The 24915-nt window shown below is 42.1% G+C and overlaps 1 non-coding gene across 1 annotated transcript; it reads right to left on the bottom strand.

The window, feature by feature from the left end:
- Nucleotides 1–654: 654 nt before the first annotated feature.
- On the bottom strand, nt 655–745 carry TRNAY-AUA (transfer RNA tyrosine (anticodon AUA)). Its single transcript is given in 2 exon segments — nt 655–690; nt 709–745. It is a non-coding gene; the product is annotated as a tRNA-Tyr (tRNA).
- Nucleotides 746–24915: the final 24170 nt, after the last annotated feature.

Here is a 24915-nt window from a genome sequence, read left to right as displayed (position 1 = left end):
GTCACCAAATTTGTGGTAATTTGTTACAGCAGCGATAGGAAATGAATATCAGCTTGTTTTACAACCTGTAGGGGTAGAAGTTGAATTGTAGAAAATTGATAGCAATACAAATGCCTCTTGCCCATAGTAATGCAAATGGTTTCTTTTTCTCTTGTGTGGGTTTTTTTTTTTTTTTTAAGATTTTATTTTTCCTTTGTCTCCCCAAAGCCCCCTGGTACATAGCTGTACATTTTTAGTTGTGGGTCCTTCTAGTTGTGGCATGTGGGACATCACCTCAGCATGGCTTGATGAGCAGTGCCATGTCCTGGCCCAGGATCCGAACCAGTGAAACCCTGGGCCGCCACAGCAGAGCATGCGAACTTAACCACTTGGCCACAGGGCGGCCCCTGTCCTTTTTTTGAGGAAGATTAGCCCTGAGTTAACATCTGCTGCCAATCCTCCTCTTTTTCTGCTGAGGAAGACTGGCCATGAGCTAACATCAGTGCCCATCTTCCTCTACTTTTTATATGTGGGACGCCTACCACAACACGGCCTGCCAAGCGGTGACATGTCCACACCCGGGATCCAAACTGGCGAAACCTGGGCTGCTGAAGAGGAACGTGCGAACTTAACTGCTGCGCCACCCGGCGGGCTCCAAAGGGGAACGTGTGCAACTCCTTCGAGCCGGAATCGAACCAGCGACCTAAGGATTCCTACAGAGACCAGACTATATAGTCCTTCGCTCTACCAGCTGAGCTATCGAAGGGTGCATGCAAATAGTTTCTGTTCATAGAACCGTAAAAATACATTATCCAGTGTGTCAAATTCTCATTTGAACTTCTTTTAACATCTTATTGGTTCCTTCATTAATTAATGAGTTGAATAAAATCTTTGCATGTTACTTTTGTATTTGCATAAGGTCAGGTTATTAACTTAAAAAAACCTTTATTTTAGTGTAGTTCATGCACGTTCATGTTATGTTCATATTCCGCACGCCTCTGCCTTTGATTTAAGCTCTATCAATACTTTTGAATCCACTAGGATATCACTCACTAATTTGATTTCTATTTTTCAAGCAATTATCACCAATTTAAACAAGGCATGTGTTAGCAAGGCCTGCAGTTGGAATCCCAATGAGAGGGTGCTATATTTTCCAAGGTTTGGGTCATGCTGCGGTAACTCATTCAGACTTGGGAATGTGTCAATTAGCGTATTTTTTCCATAGCTAAGGCTTTAAGGAGTATTTTCTACTGAGGCAACAGACATGTATTTTGATACTTCTCTTCTTTTTTTTTTGTTTTTTTGTTTTTATTTTTTTTTATTGAGTTAATGATAGGTTACAATCTTGTGAAATTTCAGTTGTACATTAATGTTTGTCAGTCGTGTTGTAGGTGCACCACTTCACCCTTTGTGCCCACCCCCCACCCCACCTTTCCCCTGGTATCCACTAAACTGTTCTTAGTCCATAAATTTAAATTCCTCATATGAGTGGAGTCATACACAGATTATCCTTCTCTCGCTGGCTTATTTCACTTAACATAATTCCCTCAAGGTCCATCCATGTTATTGCAAATGGGATGATTTTGTTCTGTTTTACAGCTGAGTAGTTGATACTTCTCTTCTGACAATTGATGCTGACGTCTTCCATGCCATCAACTGCTTTCATATTATCAACAGGGACTGGGAAGATCAAAAGCACTATGTGCAGGGGCAACTAGTCAACCTTGCAAAGTGCTGCCAACATGAGGAGGGCAGGAGCTGGGTAGACTGGAGGGCTGAGCCGCTGAGCAGGAGGCGGGAGGCTCTCGCTATACAGCCTGCCACAGGTGCAGGGACATAGTAACTGCCGCTGCTGCCGCTGCTGCTACGGGATGCAGAGGCCAGCCTCGCAGCTGGAGACACTGAGGCTCAGAGATGTTAAGTGACTTGCTTGGGGTCTCACAGAGCAAGTTAGGTTGAGTGCTGAACTCAGGTCTTTCCCAGTCTGAAGCCCAGCGTTTTGGTCGCATCCCATATTTCAGGCAGGACTTTGCTGTACAGAGCATGTACTATAGTGTTCTCAGTAGGAGAAGGACTGCCCCAAGGAGTTTTGGGTTGTCACAATGATTGGGGGACGCTATTGCCATTTAGAGGGCAGGGGCCAGGCCTGCTACTCTGTCCTGCAATAAATGTGACAATCCTACAAAATGAAGAATTGTCCTGCATCCTGTCTGCTTTTTGAATGTGTCCTCAGATAGTCATGTAGGTGACAAACTGTCCATAATTATCTGAGCCTAAAACCTAACTCCTTTTTGTATGTAAGCACAGAGTATGTTTTACACAGTTTAAAAATACAGTGACGGGGCTGGCCCGGTGGCGCAGTGGTTAAGTTTGCACGTTCCACTTTGGCAGCCTGGGGTTCACCAGTTCGGATCCCGGGTGTAGACATGGCACCGCTTGGCAAGCCATGTTGTGGTAGGTGTCCCACATATAAAGTAGAGGAAGATGGACACGGATGTTAGCTCAGGGCCAGTCTTCCTCAGCAAAAAAAGAGAAGAATTGGCAGCAGATGTTAGCTCAGGCCTAATCTTCCTTAAAAAAAAAAAATACAATGACTTTCTCAGGAATACAACTACTGTGTAAGTTAAGGGATGACTACACTTTGTTTTGTTCAGAATTTTACCTAAAGTTGTTCACCAACTTGGAAAGTCATGTCAGGGACAGCAGCGTGTGGGGTTAGAGTTGTCAGTACAACCACTGGGATTTGTCTTTGTTCATGGCTGTTTGAATTTGCTTATAGTAAGCCTGCTTTTAGGGGCAAGCATCTATTATTTCATTACATGTTCTAGTATAATTGTGCTCAAGTATTTATTATATTATTTCTAATAATACTATTATTAGATTATTTTATTTGTGAATATAGTAATTATTTATTATAAATCACTATTCTTTTATTTCTCCTTTATACTATAGGGGCAACTTATTGATTATCTTTTGAAATTATCTATAATTTCATTGTAGTAAAGGGGGGGTGATACAAAATATTTGTTATAAAAGGTGAGGAGATTAAATGGGTTTGGAAATGAGCATTTGGCCAAGACACAGCAAAACGCTTGATGGAGGGTGTGGGTTCTGCTACTTATTTTGAACATGTCACTATCTCCCCAAGACTGCCATCTTCTCCATAGAACAAACACAACTTCCGCCTTCTCCTTTTCAGAATACTCGTTATATTAACCAAATGGCATCATGTAAATACAACACGAGTATAAGGACTATCCCTCAACATAACCCATAAATAGAAGGTGTTTATTTGGGATTAAAGTGAATACTGAACAATGCTCTTATCATTCTGGTGGGTAAATGTAGGCTTTAAATTGTTTGCCTTAAAGCCTTGAATAGGCACTTGATGAAAGAAGATATCCAAACCAAATGGCTGATAAGCTCTTTGAAGGGTGCTCAACTTCATGAGCCATCAGGGAATGTAAATTAAAACTACCAGGTAACACCATTACCCACCCACCAGGATGACTACAATGAAAAACAATGTACAGCGTTGTCGAGAATGTGAATCTACAAGGGAAACTCGCATACATTGCTGCCAGGAATGTAAACTAGTACAACACTGGAAATCTGTTTGGCAGTATCAAATAAAGCAATCCCAAGATCCAGTATGAAGCCAACTGAAATGCGTACATATATTTCCCAAAAGCTATGCACAAGAATGTTCATAGAAGCATTCTTATAATAACCCCAAATGTCTACCATCAGTAAAAAGGACAAACTGTGGTGTATTTCTACAATGGTATACTACAGCAATGAGAATGAACCATATGTGACAACACAGATTAATTTCACAATATTCAGCAAGTCATAGACATGAGTACATATTGTTTAATTCCTTTTATACGAAATTCAAAAGCAGGGGCCGGCGCAGTGGCACAGTGATTAAGTGCACACGTTCTGCTTCGGTGGCCTGGGGTTCGCCAGTTCGGATCCCAGGTGTGGACATGGCACCACTTGGCATGCCATGCTGTGGTAGGTGTTCCACGTATAAAGTAGGGGAAGATGGGCAGGGACGTTAGCTCAGGGCCAGTCTTCCTCAGCAAAAAGAGGAGGATTGGCAGCAGTTAGCTCAGGGCTAATCTTCCTAAAAAAAAAGAAAAAAGAATATTGGTTGGGGCTGGCCCCGTGGCCGAGTGGTTAAGTTTGCCCGCTCCGCTACAAGCGGCCCAGAGTTTCGTTGGTTCGAATCCTGGGCGTGGACACGGCACTGCTCATCAAACCACGCTGAGGCAGCGTCCCACATGCCACAACTAGAAGGACCCACAACGAAGAATATACAACTATGTACCGGGGGGCTTTGGGGAGAAAAAGGAAAAAATAAAATCTTTAAAAAAAAAAGAATATTGGTTATCTTGAGGATGAGTTGTGACTAGAAGAGGGCACGTGGGCAGCATTAAGGAGTGCTGGTAATGTTCTGTTTATTGATCTGGATGCTGGTTACATGGGTGTGCTCACTTTGTGAAAATTAGCTGAACTGTACATTTATGATTTGCACATCTTTCTATTTTTATTTTAATTTGGTTAATTTTTTGAGTTGATGAAACCAAAAAATAATTGTTTATCTCGGCTTGTGCTTCTTTGGTCGTATGCTTTGCTTTTTCTTCTTGTGACCAAGCCTTGGCATGTTCAAGGCTCTATTTGTGACCACAGAGCAGAACAAAGTTAATGGGATCCTACAGGGGTCAAGGTCATGACCTCAGCTTCAAGATCCCGAAACCCAAGAACAAGGGTGTGGTCAGGTCCACCCTTGTGCAAAATACAAGAAAAGCATTTACATAGGTCGTTATTTTTCAGTTTTCCCTTCTCATTCTGGAAGAGAAGAGAGGTGATGTGAAAGAGTGAGAAAGGATCACATGAGATGATGTTTGTGAAAAACACTTTGTAAACTGCAAGGCATTACAAGTTATTAATAGAAGGCAAGGATAAGTGGGAGGACTGGCTTTGGGAGGCAGAAAGAAATGGTAAAGTAGAAAGAGGCAATGAAGAGTGTCCCTCTGGTGGCGTCTTTATTTTCCTCCTTCTCTTACCTACCCTTGGATCCGGTAGAACTGTAGGTCTTTGCGGGCTGTTTCTGCCCCTAGCGTTTGTTCTTCTCGCCAGGTGTAGTCCCGTTCTCCGCCGAAAGAGGGCGGTATAGCCACACTGAGCTGGGGTCTCACTGCCGAATTGAAAGGATTCTGCCCTGAGTGCTGGAGGGGCGGCTTGGGTGTAACCCGGTTTTGAGGACTACACCCCAGACTGGCCAAACCCTCCTTTGTCCTCTCCTACCCCAAGAGAGCCATGGAGGAACTGTGGAGCAGGAAGGCAGCGAGGCATTTTGCACGTTGCATTTCGTCTCTGGCGTATTCTAATCTGGGGGCTGGGAAGTTCGGGAGCGCTTTTTTTTTGTGGGCTAGTGGGGAATAAAATGTGCATTGCCTTTGCTGGGGCTCGGAGACCAATGCCAGGAATCCAAGTCTCTCTGGACCGGAGTCGTGAGGGCTTTCAGAACGAGACTATTGATGCAATAGGATTTTTAAAACACTCCCCATCAACATTTTCCTAACTGTTGAGCGATTTTCCCCTTCACTTTTCCTCTCCCCCCTGCTCCAGCCCTGTGACTTCTCTTCACCAGCTCCACCTGAATCACGCTCCAGAGGCACAAGGAGCCTAAAAGATCATTTACTCGTGTGTTTCTCAAATTATACACAGGGATGACCAGCGTGAAAATCAGTTGGGTGCTTGTTAAAAATGCAGATAGTGTCCTACCCCAGACTTAGTGAGTTAGCACCACTGGCTGGACCAGAAACCTGCATTTCTAAACAGGCACACACATGGCCGCCCCCTCCACTATGCACGTGTGGTGGTGCACACTATTTTGAGAAGTTCTTGTTGAGCTCAGCCTCCTCAATTTGCAGAGGAAGAAACAACACTCAGACAAGTTCAAGTGACTTGCCCTGGGTTACGCAGCTGGTTGGCAGCCAGCATCCTATGACTTAAATTAAGACTACAAACTCTGACCTCATACCCTTAGTTCTTACTCCATTTTTCTGAGAGCCCTAGAGTTTTGAAGAGGTGCTTTGGGGGGTTTGACAAATACTTTATTGTAAAGAGACCCGCTTAAAAGAAAAAAAAACCAAGCTGTTAGTATTTGTAGCTTTTTGTGGTATGAATCAGGATTTTTTAAAATTTATTTTTGAGGAAGATTAGCCCTGAGCTAACATGTGCTGCCAATCCTCTTTTTTTGCTGAGGAAGACTGGCCCTGAGCTAACATCCGTGCCCATCTTCCTCTACTTTCTATGTGGGATGCCTACCAGAGCATGGCTTGCCAAGTGTTGCCATGTCTGCAGCCGGGATCTGAATCAGCGAACCCCAGGCTGCCGAAGTGCAGGTGCGCACTTAACCGCTGCACCACCAGGCCAGCCCCCAAGAATGGGGATTTTTTTAACACTGAGTCTGCAGTTGTCATTCATCATCCCCATTTAATATTATTGAGGTCACCACAAAAGTCCTGAAGCTGAGGGGCACTGTAGATATTAAACCAATTTGCTGTTTTTGCTGTTTAATTTGAGGGGTGACTCAGGGGTCTAGAGGATTTGTGAGCTTGTTTTGCAGAAGAAAGAGAATGCCTTTGGTGAGGTTGCGATCACCTAAAGACCGGCCCTCAGCAGCGTTGACACCCCGCAGTCAGATTGCCTAGGGGCTTATCGGAGGGACCCCTTTGTTTCCCCAAAGCTCCTCCTGCCAAGCCCCTTAGCTCTATGAAACTCCCCAGCTTTCTGTTCTTGGGGGGAGGTGGATTTGATCGAGCCCAGGCTCCCGCCTACTGGTTTTGGCCACTTATAATAAATCTTTCTCCATCTCCAAGCACCGATGTCTCAGTGTTTGGCTTCCTGTGCATCTGGCGCACAAATTTGAGATTAAGAAGTTCGGTATCAATCCCTCTGTTAGTACTGACTGACAAATAAAATAAACTATTAAAAGCCACTTTGGTCTGTTTTATATACTGGGATTCTGTGTAAAATTTCACTTGACAAAACAATTCTGCTGCTCTGTATAAAATTTATTAGGCACCCATTAAACTGAGAACATAGTGTTAAACATTGTGGAAATAAATGAACATCACCCAGGTGAGAAGTGAAGCCGTTTATTCAGAGCTTTGCTCTGGGGCGGGAAGCTTACTGGAAATGGGGCATCCTATGTGATTGGTTTGGGGAGCATATTTGGCTTTTCTGCTTGATCCTGAGTTGGCAGCCAGGGCAAAAAGTAGGTAAGTTGGCACTCACTGATTTGGTCAAGTCCTGACTGTTCTGGGCCAATTGCTGCAGAGGTTGTGGTTTGGCTTCGTGGACTGTTTGCTGCAGAGGCTGTGGTCAGAGTTCTGTTGTCATATATGGTCTGGCCATCGTCTGTCTGTATTTTCAGTCTCTCAGCATCATACGTATTATTTCACTTAAGCCCCATCACAACCCCATGAGATTGTTAATATTATTATCTTAGCTTTATGAATGAGAAATGGAGTTGCAGAGAAATTAGGTAACTTGCCCAAAGTCAAACAGCAATGAAGAGGTAAAGCTGGGTCTTGAACCTAGGCAGACTAACATCGGAGCCCTGGGTTTTTCATTAATATGCTATATTTCTGTCTCTGCTCTACAGAAAAAAAATTGTAGAAATTGACAAGCTGACTAAAATTCATACGAAAATGAAAAAGACCTAGAATAGCCAAAACAATTTTGAAAGAGAATAACAAAGTTGGAGGGCCAACATTACAGGATTTCAAGACTTCTTATAAAACAAAAGGAACCAAGATAACGTGCTATTGACCTCAAAGATAGGCAATGAAACTGAATAGAAAGTCCAGATATATATGCATATATATATAACAAAAATTGATTTTTGAAAAAGATCCATAGACGATTCAATGGAGAAAGGATAGCTCTTTTAATGAATGAGGCTGAACAACTGGATATCTGTATGCAAAAAAATGAACTTCAATCCATACCTCATACCATATACAAAAATCAAGTCAAAATAGAACACAGACCTAAATGTAAAATTGAAAACTATAAAACTACTACAAGAAAACACAGGAGAAAAATCTTTGTAAACTTTGATTAGACAAAGATTTCATAGATATGACACCAAAAGCACAATCAATAAAAGAAAAATTTGACAAATTGGACTTCACGAAAATTAAAACCTTCTGTTCTTGAAAAGACACTGTGAGAAGAATGAAAAGACAAGCCACAGACTGGGAGAAAATATTTGCAAAACACATATCTGATAAAGGACTCGTGTCTAGAATTTATAAGGAACTTTGAAAACTCAATGATAAGACAATTCAATTTTTCAAACAGTGGACAAAAAATTTGAACGGATATTTCAAAGAAGATATACAAATAAGCAAATGAAAAGATGGCAAATAAGCACATGAAAAGATGCTAAACATCATTAGTCATTAAGGAAATGAAAATTAAAATCACAGTGAGATATTGCTACATATCTATTAGGATGTCTGATTAAAAAGACTGATCATACCAAGAATTGACAAGGATGTGGAGGAACTGGAACTCCCATAAATTGTTGGTGGGAAAGTAAAATGGTACAACTACTTTAGAAAACAGTTTTGTAGCTTCTTAAAAAGTTGAACACATCTACCATATAATCCAGCCATTCCACTCCTGCATATTTACCTAGGAGAAAAGAAAGCATATGTCCATACAAAGACTTGTATATGAATGTTCATAGAGTTTTATTTATTTATGTTTTGTTTTGTTTTGTTTTGAGGAAGACTAGCTCTGAGCTAACATCTGCTGCCAATCCTCCACTTTTTGCTGAGGAAGACTGGCCCTGAGCTAACATCGTTGCCCATTTTCCTCTACCTTATATGTGGGACGCCAGCCAAAGCATGGCTTAACAAGCAGGACGTGGCTCTGCACCTGGGATCTGAACCGGCGAACCCTGGGCTGCTGAAGTGAAATGTGCAAGCTTAATTGCTGCACCACCGGGCCAGCCCCTAGAGCTTTATTTATTTATTTATTTATTTATTTTAGATTTTTAAAATTTTTTTCCTTTTTCTCCCCAAAGCCCCCCGGTACATAGTTGTATATTCTTTGTTGTGGGCCCTTCTAGTTGTGGCATGTGGGATGCTGCCTCAGCATGGTTTGATGAGCAGTGCCATGTCCGCGCCCAGGATTCGAACCAACAAAACACTGGGTCGCTTGCAGCGGAGCATGCAAACTTAACCACTCGGCCACAGGGCCAGCCCCCTAGAGCTTTATTTTTAATAACCAAAAACTGTAAACGACCCAAATGTCCATCAACAGGTGAATGGACAAAAAAAGTATATTTTCCAGCAGTATATTCATATAATGGAATACTACTCATCAATAAAAAGGAATATACTATTTTTTGTAACAGCTTTAGTGAGATATAATTCACATACCATAAAACTCACCCATTTAAAGCAATAAGTCAATGGTTTCTGCTATGTTCACAGAGTTGTGCAACCATCGCCACAATCAATTTGAGAACATTTCTGGCATCCTACAAAGAAACCCTGTATTCTTTAGCAGTCACCTTCAGTTTCCCCCCAATTCTCAACCCCAGCCCTAGGCAACCAATAATCTACTTTCTGTCTCTATACATTTGCCAATTCAGAAGATTTCATACAAAAATGGAATCATGCAATATGTGTTTGTGTGTGTGTGTGTGTCTGGCTTCTTTCACTTAACATAATGTTGTCAAGGTTCATCCATGCTGTAGCATATAACAGTACTTTATTCCTTTTTATGGATGAATAATACTCCACTGTATGGATATACTACATTTTGTTTATCCATTCACCAGATGGTGGGTATTTGGGTTGTTGTCACATATTGGCTACTATGAATATGCTGCTGTAAACATTTGTGTACAACTTGTGTGCACACGTTTTCATTTCTCTTCGGTATAGACCTAGGAGTGGAATTATTGGGTCAAATGGTAACGCTATGTTTAACAGCACTGAGAGAACCAGGCAGAACAGAGAGGGGCAATGTCCCTTCAGCAGAACACAGACTTATTTTGTGGATCCAGGAGAGCACCCTGACCCCAGCACACCTCTCTGTGGGGTAATAGAAGCATGCAGGACTCCTGCTTTCTCTTTGCTTGCTGACTCAGCCTTGTAAGATTTCCTTTTACCTCGTAAAGCCTAATCCTTAACTTATGTTGAGTGACGTATTAGAGGAGTTTTTGTTTTTGTTTTTGTTTTGAGGAAGATTAGCCGTGAGCTAACATCTGCCGCCAGTCCTCCTCTTTTTTGAGGAAGACTGGCCCTGAGTGAACATCTGTGGTCATCTTCCTCCACTTTATATGTGGGACGCCTGCCACAGCACGGCTTTACAAGTGGTGTGTAGGTTCGCAGCACCTGGGATCCGAACTGGTGAACCCCCGGCTGCTGAAGCAGAATGTGAGAACTTAACTGCTGTGCCACCGGGCTGGCCCCTGAGTGACATATTAGAATGCATCCTAAATCCTGGAACACTATAGGTTATTACCCAGGGCCCACATGGCATGACAGAAACACACCGAGAGTCACATAGTCTATCCTTCTGTCTCAGTTCCTGTTTATTATTGGCCCGGGGACTAGGATGATTCTCTGAGCAAAGAAGTCCCTAACAGGATAATTAAAAGGTGACTATGTAAACATCTCCATAAGTTAAACCAAGGCAGTGTATTTAGCTCTAGCTGAATCTAGATACTACAGTTGGCCCTCCATATGCAAGGATGCGATATCCATGGACACAGAGGACCCTTTAAGGGACTTGAGCATCCATGGATTTTGGTATCCGTGGGAGGTCCCGGAACCAATCCCCCAGGGATATCGAGGGATGATGGTAATTGCTCCTTGTGATCAAATCATAAGACCTTCTTTAAAATTTTTTTAAATTTCCAAATTGTTCGTTTATTGTGGTAAAAAATGCATGACAAAATTTACCATCTCAACCATTTTTAAGTGTAGAAGACAGCACTGTTCAGTATATTCACATTGTTGTGCAACCAATCTCCAGAACTTTTTCATCTTGCAAAACTGAAACTCTATACCCATTAAATAACTCCCCATTCTGCCCAGCTCCTAGCAACCACCATTCTACTTTCTGTTTTTATGAATTTAATTACCCAAGATACCTCATATAAGTGGAATCATACAGTATGTATCTTTTGTGACTGGTTTAATTCACTTAGCTTAATGTTCTCAAGGTTCATCCATACTATAGCATGTGTCAGAATTTCATTCCTCTTTAAGGCTGAATAATATTCCATTGTATGTATATATCTCATTTTGTTTATCCATTCATCTGTCAATGGGCTCTTGGGTTGCTTCCATTGCTTGACTATCGTGAATAATGCTGCTATGAACATGGGTGTACAAATAACTTTTCAGGTTCCTGCTTTCACTTCTTTTGGATATAACCCAGAAATGGAATTGCTGGATCACGTAGTAAAGGCTTCCTTTCTTATCTTGAAAACAAAAATCATTATCTTAATATTAAAATGAACATAACTCTATCTTGGAGTAGAAGATAAAATTTGCATGAATTTTTAAGATAAAACATAGCACTTCAAAATTATTTCAAGTTGTTATAGGCTGTGTAGGACTACTCCTCAAATTTTTCCTCTTCTCTGCCCTTAGGGCATCTTTGGTGGAAAATCTGAAAATCACTATTTCAAGACAAGTGGAATAAAAGGAGGCTTTCATAAGGATTAGGAATGTAAATTCAGTACCTGCATTAATACTAAGTTTCCCTAGAAGAATTAAATTGTAGCACAAAATTTGAAGGGACCATATAAAATGTTTATGTACTATCACTAAACTCTTTTGTTTTTTTCTAAACAATACATATATCCAGTGCTGCATCTTTTCCTTCTTTCATCTGGGTGGGAAATGGGCTCTCCTAGATCCTTACCATTCATTCATTTACATTGGCATAGAAGCCAGAAAAAGAAATATAAAAGCATCCCACTTGGAAAGGGATAAGTAAAACTATCTCTATTTGCAGACGACAAGATCTTGTATACAGAAAATCCTAAAGAATATACTAAAAAACTGTTAGACCTAATAAATGAGTTTGGCAAGGTTGCAGGAAACAAAATCAATATACAAAATCAATGGTATTTCTATATACTTTCAATGAACAATCCAAAAATGAAATTAAGAAAACAATTCCATTTACAATTGCATCAGAGAGAATAAAATACTTAGGAATAAACTTAACAAAAGTGCAAAAGTTATACTCTGAAAACTTCCGAACACTTGTTGAAAGAAATTAAAGAGCTAAATAACTGGAAGAACAGCCCATGTTCATGGATTGGAAGACTTTGCTAAGATGGCAATAGTCCCCAAGCTGATCTACTGATTCAGTGTAATCTCTATCAGAGTCCCAGAAGACTTCTTTGTAGCAATTAACAAGCTGATTCTAAAATTTATATTGAATTGTAAGGGACTCAGAAAAACCAAAATAATCTTAAAAAAGAAGAAAGAAGTAAGAGGACTCACACTTCCCAATTTCCAAACTTATAATAAAGCAATGTCATTCAAGAAAGAGTGACACTGGCACAAGGATAGACATATAGATCCATGGAATAGAACTGAGAGTCCAGAAATAAACCTATACAGCTATGGTCAACTGATTTTCAACACTAGTGCCAAGAACATTTAATGGGGAAAAATTAGTCTTTTCAACAAATGGTGCTGGAAAAACTGGATATCCACATGCAAAAGAATGAAGTTCTCACACCATACACAAAAATGAACTCAAAATGGACGTAAGATATAAAACTATAAACCTCTTAGAAGAAAACATAGTGGTAAATCTTCATGACCTTGGGTTTGGCAAAAGACTCCTTGATATGACACCAAAAGCACGAGCAACAACAAATAGATAAATTGGATTTTATCAAAATTAAAAATTTTTCTGCTTCAAAGGACGTTGTCTTAATCCATTCCAGGTGCTATAACAAAATACCACACACTGGGAAACTTATAAATGACAGAAATTTGTTTATTACAGTTCTGGAGGCTAGAAGTCTGAGATCAGGGTGCTAGCATGGTCGGGTGAGGGCCTTCTTCTGAGTTGCACACTTCTCAGCGTATCCTCACATGGCAGAAGGAACTAGGGAGCTCTGTGGGATCTCTTCTATAAGAGCATAATCCCATTCACGAGGTCTCCACTCTTACAATCCAAGCACCTCCTAATGGTCCCACATCCTATTATCATCACATTGGACATCAGGGTTTCAACATATGAATTTTGAGGGGACACATTCAGCAGACACCATCAAGAAAGTGAAAAGACAACCTACAGAATGGGGGGAAATATTTGCAAATCATATATTTAATAAAGGACTTGTATCTAGAATACATAAAGAACTGTTACAACTCAATAAAAAAAAAAATCCAATAAAAATAGGCAACAGACCTGAATAGGAATGAAGTACTGATCCATGCTACGATGTGGATGAATCTGGAAAACATTATGCTGAGTGAAAGAAGCCAGTCACAAAAGGCTACATATTTTATAATTCCATTCATATGAAATGAGCACAACAAGGAAACCTATATGTAGAGAAAGTAGATCCATGGTTGCTTAGGGCTGGGGTGGGGGAGGAGGGTGTGGGAGAGGAGTGATTGCTGAAGGGTATGAGATTTCTTTTGAGGTGATGAAAATGTTCTAAAATTAACTGTGGTGCAGGTTGTACGTATCTTTATCTGTGAATCTACTAAAAATCATTGAATTGTACATTTAAATGGGTGAACTATATGGTATGTGAATTATATCTCCATAAAGCAGTTTAGGAAAAAAAAAAATGTGGGGCTGGCCTGGTGGCGCAGCAATTAAGTTTGCGAGCTCTGCTTTGGCGGCCTGGGGTTTGCCGGTTCAGATCCCCACTGTGGACATATGCACTGCTTATCAAGCCATGCTGTGGCAGGCATCCCACATATAAAGTAGAGGAAGATGGGCACGGATGTTAGCTCTGGGCTAATCTTCTTGAGCAAAAAGAGGTGGATGGGCAATGGATGGTAGCTCAGGGCTAATCTTCCTCAAAAAAGCCCCAAAAAACCTAAAAAAAAGAAAAAAATGGGAACTTATTTACTAGAAAGATATAAAGTCATGTAACCTAAGGCAGGGCTGGGCCTGCTGGTCCCTCCAAGGTCCTGGAACTCTGGCCCAGGGCACCGTCCTCACAGTAGTCCTTAACTTGCAGCATCAACACCACCTGGGAACTCCTTAAGAAAGCAATCCTTGGGCCACACCCAGACCTACTGATTCAGAGCCTTTGGGGGTGGGGGTGGGGTGGAGTCCAGCGTGTGTGTTCTAAGGAACCCTTTAGGTGATGGATGCTGCCGCAGGCCCAAGTTTGAGAATCACTTGAGCACTAGGGGGAAGCCGGGAAGATTCTATCTCACTTCTGCTCTTTCTGGGCCTGTGTTTCCTCTGTTGCTACAGACAGGCTTTCTGTACTGCCCATCCTCCCCTACACCTCACAGTAGTCTTCGTGGTAGAAAATGGCCACCAATAATTCCCAAATTTAAATCTCTTTTGGAGCACTAACCAAATTGAGACTAGCATCCAGTTCCAGTTGCAAATTCTGGGGGAGGAGCTCAGGTGGCCCAGGTTGTGTCAGCAATCTCCTCAAGGTCGTTCCCAGTATAACCCTTGAATGGAGGAATGTTGGGGTTGGGAAGGGCCAGTTCCCAGAAAAGAGGTGGGGGAGGCAGAAAAAACAATGGGTATCCCTTATGGGAGGCAATAGAAGAAGATCTAGGATGACTAAGCATCTTGGTTTGCCTGGGACTTTCCTAGTTTTAGCACTGAAAATCTCTACTCCCGGGAAACTCCTTGGTCCTGAGCAAACTAGAACAATTGGCCACCTGAGAAGTGAAAAGTGGGGCAGGAAAGGAGGGGCTTTCACTTTTCGGGGGGTGCACAAAAGGAAGAGAAGGGGTCAGGTCAGTGAGATTCCCAAGTGGGGGCATTTGGAGATGTTTGTTGCATTTTTGGTCATCAGCATGACTGGGGTGTGCTAGTGACATTCTGCAGTGCTTGGGTTAGACCCGCACAAGGAAGATCTGTCCCGCCCCAAATGCCAGTTTCTCTCCCACTGAGCAACCCCTCTGAACTAAATGAAGGCATGGCTAGCAACCTACCTGTACATTAAAATCACCTGGAAACTTTAAAGGACCTAGACTGGCCCTCCAGGCCCAGCCCCAGGGTTTCTGATTTAACTGGTCTAGGGAGGTACTCAGGCATTGGTATTGTTTAAAGATCCCCCAGGTGATTTTAATGTGCAACTGGGTTTGCAGGCCCCACTGAGAAAAAAGTGACAATCAGAGAGGGAAGAACCACAGAAGTCGGAGTCCTAGAAGGTGAAATATATGGGCACTGGGGGAAGAGGGAAGTATGAATGTCCGACGCCATAGAGAGATCTAGAAGACTGGAGGACAATGATGAGGGCTTTGGGTTTGTTCACGGAAAGAGGCCTTGGAGTCTAGAGCCAGCAGCTTGGAACTAGTGCAGGTACGTGCTCAGTGCCTCCTACGCAGACTGGCAGGGAAGGTGAGAGTCATAAGTGGATCTAAATATCTAAATTCTTCAGAAAGTAAGAACCAGCTGGGGAGCACTTTGACCCAGGGAAGTAGGGAGATGCAGGCAGCGTGACAGGTGTGACTGTGGTTAGAGTGTATGGCTGGTGGGGTGGCCAAGCCTTGGGCTTGTTGACTGCCTGAGTAGCTCATTAAATACAGTGCTCCTCCAGTATTTGAAAAGCCTGTTGGTTTGGGGTAAAAACCTGTGTTTTCTAAGAATATCAATAAGACCAGAAGTGACTGTTTGATTCCATATATTTGTAAAACTGTATTTAACTACTTTACACTTGTTTACACTGAACCAATGCCAGGCACTTTCACATGATCTTGCTTGGTCCTCCTTGTGTGTTGGATGGGTAGGCATCATGACCCCTTTTGGCAGAGGAATCCAGCTTAGGAATGTAGTTACCTGGCTAGAGTCACATAGCTAGAAAAAAGTGGTGCTGGGCCAGGCACCAGGGGGTCTGATTTTTTGGAGAGTCCTCTTTCCACCATGTCATACAAGAAAAGAGTTATTTTTTCTCCCTACAGCCACGTGGAGCCTTTTGCATTTGCGAGGGAAGTGCATCCTCCCATCAGCCTGGTTTGACAACAGTCTGGCCCATATCACACCAGCCCCAATGCATCGCTTAATATCCTGAAGAAGTAAAACTGGGCTAAGTGTCAGTAAACTGTGGATATAAAATGACATAAAAATTAATCTTGTTGGGGGGGCAGCCCCGTGACTGAATGGTTAAGTTCATGTGCTCCGCTTTGGCGGCCCAGGGTCCCCTGGTTCAGATCCTGGATGCAGACCTACTCACCGCTCATCAAGCCATGCTGTGGTGGCATCCCACATAGGAGAACTAGAATGACCTACAACTAGGGTATACAACTATGTGCTGGGGCTTTGGGGAGAAAAAAAAGAGGAAGATTGGCAACAGATGTTGTCTCAGGGCTAGTCTTCCTCACACACGCACACACACACACAAATTAATCTTGTTGGGAGAAAGCTACTTTTCCCCCTCTTCTATATCAGGTTTCCAAAGAAAGGAGCTCAACAGGGGAGGGAAGACTTCGTGAGGGATAAAGGAGAAGGATGCAGGGGTAGCTTGGTGGACATTTACTGAACTGTGTATGTTTTTTCTCTTCCATTGCTCCTAGATTCTCTGTACCATATTCCTTTTCTGAAATAAATCTCATTTTGTTAATGTTAAGAAAAATTCAGACCTACTCAGTGCTCTCCCGCTCCAGTGTTATTGCTGTCCCTCAGAACATCTTTAAACAAGGCTCCTTTGGACTGTGGACAGTTAATTTGTGCTTTCATTATCCCATAGAAATTCATGATCTCTATTCACCATCCTCCTCTTCTAGCCCCTCCCACCAGTGTGAATTTGCTTTGCAAGTGAAATCGGGTGAAAAGCTGGCCCACATTGAAGGCAGTTCTGAGCTGAGAACCAGACAAAGGCAGATGCTGTCCTCAGCACACGAGCCCTGAATGTGGGCTTAATTGAGGGAAAGGAGACTTGTTCAGTGCTTGGTTTATGGCTGTCTCAGGTTGTGCAGCTGGAGGAATTTAGTCTAGAATATGTACCCCAAGGGTTGAGTAGCCAGGTGACAAATAAATGGCAAGCAATAGGATATATCGGAGTATATGAGGAAGCCATTTAGTATAACCCTGATTCAGCCTGACTTTGTTTTTCCATAAGAGACTGACATGGCCCTTGAGCATGCATTGTGTATCTGCTTTAAGCATTTGCTATGTCCCAAAGACAAGAACAAAGGGCCTTAAGATGAAGGTGCAACTTCCCCCACATTGGCATTTCCTTAAGGATAAATATCTTTCCCTAGGCTAGGAACTGATCGCTGCATTCAACTGCGACCACCCAGCTCTCACCCGTGACCACCCAGCTCGAGACAGCAGACCTGCCACCCTGCTGTGTCCATCAATTGCCGTGCCAACAGAGCAGTCTTGTGATTATTGTAAAAGGGACATTTCAATCATATGTGAAACATGCTGTTTGAGGGTATATAACCACTCTGTACACCCCACTTCTTTGGTGCCCTTCCTTCCTTGCAGAAGGAAGGCCCTGGGCTATGGTCCTCACATTTTGGCTCAGAATAAACTCACCCAAATTTTCATTTACAGGTTGGTTATGGATTATTTGCATTGACACAGGAGAATTTGGGCCAGGAGAGGTCTGTGCTGTGCAGCATTTTCTTGGCAAACAGCTACCAAGATTCAGTCAACACTGGCCCCTGACAGTTATGACTTCATGGGAATAGTGTTCACTGGAAAAAAGCAACTGTGTTGTTTTTTATAAAATATATTTGTTAAAAATGTAAATAATCACTATAAAGAAAAAACTCAAATCATATAAGCTTTATTAATGCATTTAGCAAATATTTTTGTGCATCTACAATATGCCAGGCACCATTCAAAGCACTGGGGATAGGATAGAGACCACACAAAGTCTCTGTCTGCATAGAGGCTGCATGTTAATGGGGAGACTAGCCAAAAAATAAAAAAATACGGACTATATCAAGTGATAAGTGCTATTGTAACCATGGGCCCTCCAGGACCAGTTCAATTGACCCCATCTTATCAACAGAGTAATTAAGAGTGGTTTTTCAGGAACTGAGACCCCTTGTTCAGTTCAGGTTGGTTGAAACCACCAACCCATCAACTGGGCCTGTGCAAATGCTTGATAAGTGACCTTTTTGACATCAAGGAGCTAAAAACTCCACCCTCAGATCACGGTAATACCACCATTTTGTGAACATGCATCCTGTGAAGAGGCATGAAGCTTGACGAGGCTTATGCATATTATCAATTACCTCACTCCTCCTTACCTTCAGTCATCTATCTCCACACTTCAGACTGCCCTGCCCTTCAGCCTATAAATTGCACCTCAACCCTGGATCGGGGCGACACATCTGAGAGCATATGTCCCTGTCTCCTTGCAGATCGATCTTGCAAAATAAAGCTGATTTCTTATCCCAAAAGCTAATGCCATAATAATTGGCTTTTTAAATGCACATCAGGCAAGAGAACCCCAGTTTTGTGGAGTAACACTATGAAGAGACACACAAAAAAGAAAGTACAAACCACTCAAAATCCCATCAACAGAGATAACCATTGTCAACACTTTGTTGAGTATCCTTCCAGACACCTCTCTTTGCCTGTTACAGACATAGATATAATTTCACATCAGTGGGTATTCTCACCTGTTTCTCTTTCCAATAATATTTTCTGACATATTTTCATGTCAATAAATAAAAATTGACATGATCTTTTTTTCCTAGTTTTGACTATTTTTTAATTTGGAAAATTTCAAACATAGAAAAGTAGAGAGAATGATATACTGAACACATTTACTTATCCCACACATTTAACAACTGTTAACCTTTCGCCATATGTGCTTCATCTGTTTTTTGAAGAGGAGGCTCATGTCTGTTAAACTAAATCATAGACTTCATGAACATCTCACTGTTCTGTTTCTACACCAACTGGGTGAAGTGCAATTCAATTCTGACACTAACTACCTGGAGTTAGTATCAGACTCCACAGGCTTGAGGTTCAGTCTCCCACCAGACTGCCCTCACTTCAGATGTCAACCCTACCTCAGGGGTCCGCAGGCCACCTGCACTCTTGACCAACAGGCTACAAATTCAGGGTTTCCCACAACCCCTACAGATTCGATGATTTATTAGAACAACTCAGAGAACTCAGTTAAGTGCTGTACTTATGGTTAAAGTTTTATCATAAAGGCTAGACAGAGGGCAAGGTCGGGGAGGAAGGCAGAGCTCCCATGACCTCTCTCAGTGGAGACTGGGTGCGTCACCCTCCTGGCACATCAATGTGTTCATCAACCAGGAAGCTCCGCTGAGCTTCAATGTCCAGACCTTTGATCTGGGTTTCATTCCTAGGCATGACTGATTAAATCAGTGGTCAAGTGACTGAACTCAATCTCCAGCTCCCCTCCCCTCCTAGGAGGTCATTATGGCCCAAAGTTACAACCCTCTAATCACGTGATTGGTCTTTCTGGTGATCAACACCAATCCTGAAGCTATCAGTGGCCTACCAGGAGTCACAACAACAGAAAATTTCCTATCACTTAGGAAATTCTAAGAGTTTTTGAAGCACCGTGCCAGGAACTGGGGACAAAGACCAGATATATTCTTTTTTTTTTTTTAAAGATTTTATTTTTTTCCTTTTTCTCCCCAAAGCCCCCCAGTACATAGTTGTATATTCTTCGTTGTGGGTCCTTCTAGTTGTGGCATGTGGGACGATGCCTCAGTGTGGTTTGATGAGCAGTGCCATGTCCGCGCCCAGGATTCGAACCAACGAAACACTGGGCCGCCTGCAGAGGAGCGCGCGAACTTAACCACTCGGCCACGGGGCCAGCCCTGATATATTCTTTATTATACTACGTCACTCCTAAATACTTCAGCATATATCTCTAAATACATAAGGACGTTTTGCTATATGACCAAAAGACCACTATCATATGTAACAAAAATTAACAATAGTTCTGACAATTTTCAATGGCTGCCTAGTATCTGATGTTTGCATACACCCTAAAGTTCAGTTCCTTATTGATGGAAATTGAGGATATTTTCATTTTTTCACTAGGGCAAATGATCCTGGGATGGACATTTCTATGCATACACCTTTTTACCCTACAAGTGTCCTTTTACTACCTGAGAAAATTGTGGCTGCTTGTTCCTGGCAGTGTGGCAGTGGAGCTGTGATAGTCAATCCAAGGGTATTGTCTTCTGGTGAAGCACAGCACATCTCTGCCCCTGGGGCAGTCTGCACAGCTGTGTCTGAGCTTTTACCATCATCTGTGTGCCAAAGACGTCTGATGTTATCTGATTCTTTTGGGTGAAGATGAGGGCCTTCTCCTAGCTCTCCAAGGCCAGTGGAGGTAATGGCAGATGCAATGGACTGAATTGCATGCCCTCCAATTCATATGTTGAAGCCCTATATCCTGCCTACCATGTGACTGTGTCTGGAGATAGGGTCTTTTGGAGGCAATTAAGGTTAAATGAGGTCATAGGGGCCGGCCTGGTAGCGCAGCAGTTAAGTGCGCACATTCTGCTTGGGCGGTCCTGGGTTCGCCGGTTCAGATCCCGGGTGTGGACACGGCACCACTTGGCAAGCCACGCTGTGGAAGGTGTCCCACATATAAAGTAGAGGAAGATGGGCACCGATGTTAGCTCAGGGCCAGTCTTCCTCAGCAAAAAGAGGAGGATTGGCAGCAGATGTTAGCTCAGGGCTAATCTTCCTCAAAAAAAAAAAAAAAATGAGGTCATAAGGGTCATGCTCTATTCAATAGGACTGTGGCCCTATAAGAAGAGGAAGAGAGAAAGATCCTTCTGACTTTTCTTTCTCTCTACCACATAAGCACACAGTGAGAATGTGGTCATCTGCAAGCCAGGAAGAGAGCTCTTACCAGAACCTGACCATGGTGGTGCCCTGATCCTGAACTTCCAGACTTCAAGATTGTGAGAAAATAAATTTCTGTCATTTAAGTCACCCAGTCTACGGTGTTTTGTTATGGCAGCCTGAACTAAGACAGCAGATTATTCATCAAAATTCTTTTGATGCCAGGTGACAGAAACTCAATTTGAATTAGTTCGGAAAAAAAGAGCATTCCTTTAAGGAATTCTAGGACTAACCCAAACAAGAAAAGAATAGGCATGAGGAGAAGACCATTGGCCTCTGCCATGCTGCCTTTGAAACTTCTCCCCAAAGTGCAGTGTCTCGCCTCACCCTGAGGTTTGGAAGATGGACGAGCGGGAGTCAGGGGATGACAGAAGAGAATTAAGGAGGACACTGTGGGGCCATGATCTATGCTTAGTGTAACCTGAAGTTTGCTACAAGTCACAAGCACCATCCCATGGCAGATTTAAGGTTTTATAGAGGTCCCAATGGCAGCCCCCATATGGAACTGGAGAGGACCTTGTTTATTGAAGTATGGTAGTCAACCTTTGGGTAAGCTCACCATTAGTGAGTAAAAGAAACACTCACCCTCTCTTTCCTTCTATCCCTCAGAAAATTACCTTCCGGAGCCGACCCCGTAGCCAAGTGGTTAAGTTCTTCTGCTCTGCTGCAGGAGGCCCAGTGTTCCATCGGTTCGAATCCTCGGCGCAGACATGGCACCACTCATCGAGCCATGCTGAGGTGGCATCCCACATGCCACAACTAGAAGGACCCACAACTAAGAATATACAACTATGTACCGGGGGGCTTTGGGGAGAAAAAGGAAAAAAATAAAATCTGGAAAAAAAAAAAAGAAAATCACCTTCTTGCTTAAAGAAAACATATTTCATTTGCTTGTAGGAGGAAGGAGTGGGGGCCCTCTTTGCTGGGAGTGGTGTTGGGCACATCAAACTTTGCAGCAGAGTTCAGTATTACTAGTGCAGCGATCGTGCCTCAGGATAAAAGTTATAGAGGTTCTGGTATTTCAAATATTTCATACATTTCTAATATTTTATTTCAAATGTATTGTTCTAGCAGTACTTGATCTCTCTGGAGCATCTGATGCTGCTTCAAGACGATCCCTCCACAGTACATTTTCCTGGTTCTCCACCTTCCCCTCGGCTACTCCTTCCTAGCCTCTACTTTGCCAGTCCTTGAAAAGTTTCTCTGGAGAGCCCTGCCTTGGTCCCTCTTCTCCCTGGATCATTTCAACCACCTCCTCTTCTTCACCCACCACCTATATAAACACTGATGACTGTCAAATCTATAGCTTCAACCCAGTCCCTGGCTTCAGTCTCACACAGGCAACAGTCCGCTGGCCTTAGGGGGCTCGTAAGTGCCTCAGTACTCAACATGTCTAAGATTAAACTCATCTTCACCCTTGCACCCCTCCCCACTGCCGTAAAAGCTTCCCTATTCAGAAGCCGGGGTTCTCCATCTCCTCATACCCTACAGCTCAAACAATGACCGCGTCAAAATTTTTCTTTCTAAATTCATCTTAAATATCTCGATCTCCATCCTCACTGTGAACATCTCACTCTAGGCCACCATCACTCCTCACTAGGATTATTACAACAGTTTCTTATTTCTATTCTTGCCATCCCACCCTGCCCAAGCCATTTCGTGTTGCAGCTAGAATGATTTTTCTAAGACTAAAGAGCTAAGAGAGCAGTCTGTTAAAACATTTACTATGTACTAACTATATACTACACAATGGCTTAAGGATACAAAGATGAGTAAGGTATGATGTGGGGTGTTTTTTGGGGGGGAAAGCTGTTGACCAAAAGGGAGGTTTTATTGAAATATAATTCACATACCATACAATTCATCCTTCTAAAGCATACATTAAATGGTTTTTAGTATATTCTCAAAGTTGTGCAACCATCACCCCTATCTAATTCCAGAACATTTCATCTCTCTCCACTTCCTCTCACCTGGGCAACCGCTAACTCACTTTCTGTCTCCAGAGACTTGCCTATTCTGGACATTTCATGTAAGTGGAATCATACAATAGGTGGCCTTTTTTGTCTGGCTGCTTTCACCTAGCATAATGTTTTCAAGCTTCATCCACATTGTAGCATGTATCAGTACTTAATTCCTTTAACATTTAATATTCCATTGTAAAAATATAGCACATTTTGTTTATTCATTCATCAGTTGATGGACATAGGGTTGTTTCCACTTTTTGGCTATTATGAATAAAGCTGCTATGAACATAACATATAGGTGTTTGTATGGACTGATGTTTTCATTTCTTATGGGTATATACCTGGGAGTGGTACTGTTGAGTCACATAGTAACTCTGTGTTGAACCTTCTGAGGAATTGCCAGACTGTTTTGCAAAGTGGCTGCACCAATTTACGATCTTACCAGCAGTGTGTGAGGGCTCCAATTTTTCCACGTCCTCACCAATACTTATAGTCTATCTTTTTTATTTTAGCCATTCTAGTGGGTGTGAAGTGGTATCTCATTATGGTTTTGATTTGCATTTCCTGGATGCCTAATGATGCTGAGCATCTTTTGATATGTATTTGCATGTCTTCTTTGGGGAAATATTTATTCAAATCCTTTGCCCATTTTAAAAACTGAATTGTCTTTTCATAGTTGAAGTGTTTAAGAGTTCTTTATAATTTCTGCATACTAATCTCTTATCAGATATAAGATTTGCAAATATTTTCTCTCCCTTTGCGGGTTGTCATTTCACTTTCTTAAACTAATAACAAAAGTTATTAGTTTTGGGGCCAGCCCGGTGGCGCAGTGGTTAAGTTTGCACGTTCCTTTTCTCGGCGGCCCGGGGTTCACTGGTTTGGATCCCGGGTGTGGACATAGCACCGCTTGGCACACCATGCTGTGGTAGGCGTCCCACGTATAAAGTAGAGGAAGATGGGCACCGATGTTAGCTCAGGGCCAGTCTTCCTCAGCAAAAAGAGGAGGATGGGCAGCAGTTAGCTCAGGGCTAATTTTCCTAAAAAAAAAAGGTATTAGTTTTGATGAAGTCCAATTTATCTATTTTTTCCTTGTACTGATTGTGTTTTTGGTGCGATGTCTAAGAAATCATTGCCTAACGCAAGGTCATAAAGATATACTCCTGTCTTCTTCCAAGATTTTTAGTTTTAGCTCTTACATTTAGGTTCTATGATCCTCTTTATCTTTTTGTATATGGTGCAATGTGTGTCTAAAATCATTCTTCTGCTTGTGGATATTCATAGAAATTTTTAACTGTATTGAATTGCTTGTCTTTCTTTGCAATTAGACAGTAAACCCCATGAGGGCAGAGACCAAGGTGGTCTTACTAAATTTTCTTTTAATGAATGGGTGAATTAGGTAACCAAAATAATTTTCTTTTGTCTGAATTTATATCATCTATGTACAATAACATGTTTCATTGTGATGTTGGCAGTTAAAAATCCCTTGACAACATTTCAGAAACTAACATACTACAGGATGATAGGGACTCTGCAATTTAACAGGCTTTGGAGAGAAACTGAATTGGATTCAAATCCTGACTTTTATTTAAGAACTGTGTAACCTTGGGCAAATTACATTACCTACTTCTTATTCCTTCAAGTGAGGATTCAGTTGGTATAGTTGTTAAAAGGATTAAATGAGATCTTGTAACAACAGTGCTTTGGACATTGTAAGTATTCACTAAATAGTAGCAGTTATTATTCCAAAGAAGTAGCAGCATTGTTGGGAAATCCTTTAACATACTGCTACCTTTTGTCCCAAACCTCTCCTTAGTACAGATTCCAGGATTTCTGTTTTCTTTTGTTAATTGAGAATTGTTAGACCACTGATTTTTGATTGGGAAAGAAA

Source organism: Equus quagga, chromosome 8 (assembly GCF_021613505.1).
Source record: "Equus quagga isolate Etosha38 chromosome 8, UCLA_HA_Equagga_1.0, whole genome shotgun sequence".
Taxonomy (NCBI): Eukaryota; Metazoa; Chordata; class Mammalia; order Perissodactyla; family Equidae; genus Equus; species Equus quagga.
This window is presented reverse-complemented; position numbering and strand designations above follow the sequence as displayed.